We start from the raw sequence: 5417 nt of genomic DNA on the forward strand, positions 1-5417 counted from the left end.
TTCTGTCTATGGCTATACAAGAAAAGTCCAGCTAAAGGCCATTCTATCATCTCCTCCCACTTAGGATTCTTCTCAACTTTTCTGACATCTTTTACTTGCTCAAACTTTCACCACACTTGCCTATTTCCTTCCATTTTATGTTTGTCTCTCTCCTGGAGTGTTTAATGTTCTGTGAAGTTTTCATTGTCCAAGAAAAGGGTTAAAATCTTGGTGTCTGTCTGCCCAGAACTCCCACAGCCGGGCACCTTCTTGCTGCACCCACCCCACTTCTCCTTCTCGGCCAGCTGTGCTGTCAGCACATGATATTAAATTTCAAGGTGGCACCAGAAAAGACACAGGCTCTCTCCCTCTCTCTCTCTCGCAGGGGTGGGGTGGCTGCCCAATGCCTCTCAGTGTTCCTCCACCCTTCCATCCTGCAGAGGCCTTCACCTCCCCTCTCTGTCCAACGCCCAGCCTACCTCACCCAGCCACATGGCTTCTCCTGCCCCACTCAGCCCACAGCTGGGCTGCAGCATCCCAAAAAATTAAAAAAATTCTTCTTTTTCAAACCGGGACACCACTTCATTCACACTGTTATAATCAGCTATGTAATAGTTGGCTTTAACTATGTATTTGCTTTTGTAAGTTATTAAACACTGTAATTGCTTATAGATAATGATTATAAATTGTAACTGGCTTTAGATATAGCTCAAATTTGTAATCACTTTTGCAGATCGGATAACTAGAATTAGGCATAAAGCAAGGCTATCACAAGATACAAGCAGGCTTGCAGAAACTGTATCACAAGATAAGATTGCTTTGGCAATGTGTTGTCTGAGGGTGTATATTTTGCAAGAGCAGTCATTTCATTAGATATCTCTGGTCTTGTGAAGTGTGTATCCAAGATAGCATTAGGCAAAGAACAAAAGACCATAAAAGGAGAATATCAAGTCTGAAGTTGCATCAGAAGACCACCCTGGACTGCCTCCCTGTGGCCCATCATGTGGACTTATGCAATGCTGTGGCAACCTGAGGCAGAGTTGTGGTCAACGGGTTCTGAAAATGTGTCAAGACAATTAAGGAAGTAATGCAATTGCAATAGTATAAAGGACTGCTTGCTGAAGAAGTGGATGTGCCTCTGGCTGCTGTCTGCTGCGCTGTGCTGTTACTTTTGCTTTATTGATCTGTCCCTTATTATCCCATATTAAACTCTTAAAATTTTAGAGGAGTGGGCTTCATTTCTCACAACACTTACCCCTCTACAAAAGCTTAATTGCTTTTTCATTAATTCCTAGCTTGCTGATTTTGTAAAATATTTACCACAGCTCATGATCTCCAGAATTATATTCCACTTCCCTGCAAATCTATTTTACCAAGCAGCTGCTTCAGAAAACAAGCATTTTTTCACAAGAGTTAAAAAGTTCAAAATATTTTGGAAAAAAGCACGGATGCAAATAGCAACTTCATTGACTGTCACAGAATTAGAAAAATCTCCTTGGAAACAAGCAGTTTTCTCCTGGGCAGGAGGAAGAAATAGTGCACAGCACACCATTAGGAGACAGTAGCTTTAATAAGAAATCATACTATGGAGAGTATGTGTAAAGCCATGGTGTTTATGACTTCCATAAGCAGCAAGTGAGATACATATTTTTGTGCTTGCAAAGAATTTGTAGGGTGGTGAGTGGAATGTGCTTCCCCAGAGAATGAGTGGGAGTTTACCAGGGTTGTAGCAGAGAATCTGCAGAGTCCAGATGCAGAGAGGAAAGTGTTGAGGAAGGACAGCAATTAGCAGGGTGAGGAAGGCTGGAAGCCTGCTCCTGTTTCACCTCCACAGCTTCAACTTTAGCATAACCATAGTTCCCTGATCAAGAGTGAGGAATGCCAGGATCAGCGGAGTCTGAATGTAATGTCTGCAGGAAAGAGTAAGGTCATGGGAATGATGTAGGGAACTCCCTCCTGCAGGTGCCAAAAACACTACTCTGATCCCCACCTGCAATCTCAGGAGACCTTTTGCTTGCTGGTTCCCCTCAGCAGGCCTGTGGATCACAGCAAATTGTTCTGGGAAGCATATAGTGCTACCTTTTAGGGGAATTTGGACAGCCTGTAGAAACAAACTGACCTGAATGTGATCCCACATGCTAGAGAAGTGCTCTAACCACTGCAGGAATTCTGTGGATTTGGGTTATCTTCTCTTTTTTTCACAGAAAAACTGCATATAGATCCCTCACTCGAAATGACAGCACAGGACTAACAGTCTTGATTAATAAGTCAGTTTAATCTGATTTCTGAATTTTCTTTCTTGCTCACCACTTCAATGATTTGGAAGTCAGTAATATATCAGGTCTTAACACCCTAGAAATGGTACCCTATGACCAGTCAAATGGCACATCTAGTATTTTGGAGATTCAAGCCTTCAGAAAAATTTTAGCTGCATATCAGACTAAGTAACCTTGAGATAAAAAACAACTATCTAAGAGCATTAATGTATTTGTTAAGGGGTAGTAACAAAAGAAGAATTATACATATTACTCTTCCATTAAAAATAAACAAAATATAGTTTCAGAGTTGCTGCAGTTTCTGTGTGTCAGGTTTCTTTTGTCACCTCAAAAAATAAATCACTGAATATATTTTTTTGGGGAGAAAAAAATTTTGAATCTAGTTTTCTGTGATACCTGCTTCAAGGGGGAAAGCCAGCCAATGTATCTTTAATTTTTCATCACATAAGACACTCACAATAGAGGCCAGAACACATACATTTTAAATAACTATTATAAAGACATTGCAGTCATCATATACTTCCATTGTCTTCCCGCTCTATTACTGGACATAATTGCACATATGTACATTTGTGATCAAACTGACAAATGGAAACAGTTGCTATTTGATTCTCTTTCATATTGCTGCATATGAAATTTGAAATATTGCATTTTATCTGAACATTTTAAAATAAGGAAACAATTATTTCAGATCATCCAATCTCAACAGCTGGCTTTTACACTTGGCTTACCACTGAAGTGAGGTTTTCAGTTCCAGTTTCACATTGTCCAAATTATTAAGTAGCGTCATCAGTGTGTTACTTCCCACTGCTGGGCTTGGTAGTGATTAATGTATAGGTAAGAATATAAATTTTAACTGAAGGAATGTATAGTTACCATTGTTTAGCTCACATTTACAAAACCAAAACACATAAAAAGTTTTGTTCATTAAAACTTTTGTTCATTAAAACTATTGAGTTGTCAGTAATATTTGAAGCAATGAGATAAACTTCTTCCATGAGATCACAAAATATTAATCCTCCTGGTTTCAAAGCAGAGAAAAAAAAATATATGTAGATTTTTTAGGTAAACCACTCAACTAGTATTGTCAAATCTGCTATTTTACTTTAATCTGACCTTGTATTGAGCTTGTTGAAAATTTTGCATTAGACAGATAATGTATTATTTTTAGTCTATCAGAAGTCAGCAAACAATTTAAACATAGGGGTAAAAAGGCAACAGAAGCCCTGCTGACCACAGAAATAGGCTACAGGAGATAGCCCTGCTTGCAGCCATAAAGTACCTTGCAGGACAGTACTGCCAAGGAAAAAGTATATGATTCATACTGAATAATTTTCAGTGGCAATGGTGGTCAATGCTCAGCTTGCATGGTACCTTTCATTCGTGTTAAGCAGCACCATACTCCCACCAAACCAATGCATTGAGAGCACTACAAATACGTACATCCCTTCTCTGCTTAAAATGGTCTCCAGAAGCAAAAGACAAAAGAGAGCCAGTACCACCTTACAGAGTCTCAGTGGGAAGCAAAACTGTGTGAGCAAGTAGGGCAATTATTCGAATACAAATAATGCAGAACCATTGGCATAACTCTTACCACAGCTCAGAGCTTGTGCCCTATGTACACTCTCTTAAAGCACTGAACTCTACTTACTGGATTGGAGATTTTAGGTCGGGTTAAATTATAAAGGCCTACACCTTTTAAAAAGGTCTTTCTTTTAAAATCCAGTTTACTGGATTTTAGAGGCCGTAGCCAACTTCATCCTAATGAAGATGTGCTCTTTATAAGAAAAAAACTCAGAAAATGTTGTATACATTTCCAGAACAGCTGTTACTAGCTTTATGAAGTCTTCATTCCTAATCCTGAAATACCAAAAGGTAGGTTTCCTAATCTCTTAGATTACATTTCATTGAATTTTTGTATTGCTTTGTCATTTCTGGAAGCTATTCACAGTGATCCAGCCCCAGAATCTTCACCCTCTTTCTGGGAAATTTTCAAGGGATAGAAATATCCACCCCTTTCTTTGCTGTAATTACTGCCTGCTCCTTGAGGTATTCTTTCTGCCTCTAGACATCTTCCCTCATCAGCCTCCTTGCAAGGATTTCTGCCTTTCTAAGACTTTCACATCTGTGTTCCCAGCTTACTTACTACCTCCTAATGGTATATTTTGTTCACTGTGAATGGAGCTGTTGACGAAAAAGACTTTGTGAGACTGAAATAGGTAAATAAAGAGTCCTTCTTATTGTAAGTGGCCATTTAGAAAACTAGTTATTTTTCTCAGCCATGCAGAAGCAGCCTTACTTGGAGACACATTTTTCATGTTGTGTACTTATGCTGGGCTCTATGGACAAAGTAGCAGAGAGAAAAAGTGACTTTATTTCCTGCTTCAAAAGCAAGGAGTGAAACAGTAGACAACAACATGTGTGCGAGGGAGGAAGGTAATCAATTTAGAAAAAGAATCCTGCAAATCCTCCTCCTAACACATCATTATTGAAACTGGCTCCTTGAAAATGTCATAGTAGACCTTGTTTGAAACAAATAGGAGCACATGCAGAGGTTCTAAAGTGATATTGGACTCAAACCCAAACATTTTGAGATCAGAGAATGGGAGCATATCATAAAGAGAAAGAGAAAACTAACACTGCACAGCTAAGTTTCCAAGCAAGATAGGTACCAAAATCTGCACAGTCCTCAACTGTGGGCAGCACATCTTCCTTCTTCCAGGGATCAGCAGCTTTTTGCTGCTGATTTTGCTTGTGAGAAGTCATCCTGAGCATTCAGGATGTAGCATTATATGCCAGCAGGCCCTATACTGAGTGACTGATAGGAAAGATTTTCCCAGTTTTGCAAGTTAAATTAAAAAGTGCAATACAACTGACGAAAATAGGCTAAAGAAGTAGAAGAATGCTGTAACCCCCTGCCAGCAGTAATCAAATTGAGGTATCTACAGCCTATTTCTTATGAAGAAACACTGATCATAATTCGTCATCTTGTGAACATTTTAATTTGAAGCATGGAACACCTTTTTTTAAATTTAAAGCATCCTGGAGTACAGACCATCTCCACAATAAGCATGAAATGCAAAAGGATTTTGATTATTACTAGATTTTTATGGCACAGGGGCTCACAACTCAGTAACAGGAAGGATTTGAATTATTATTGGG

Source organism: Melospiza melodia, chromosome Z (genome assembly GCF_035770615.1).
Source record: "Melospiza melodia melodia isolate bMelMel2 chromosome Z, bMelMel2.pri, whole genome shotgun sequence".
NCBI classification, from domain to species: Eukaryota; Metazoa; Chordata; class Aves; order Passeriformes; family Passerellidae; genus Melospiza; species Melospiza melodia.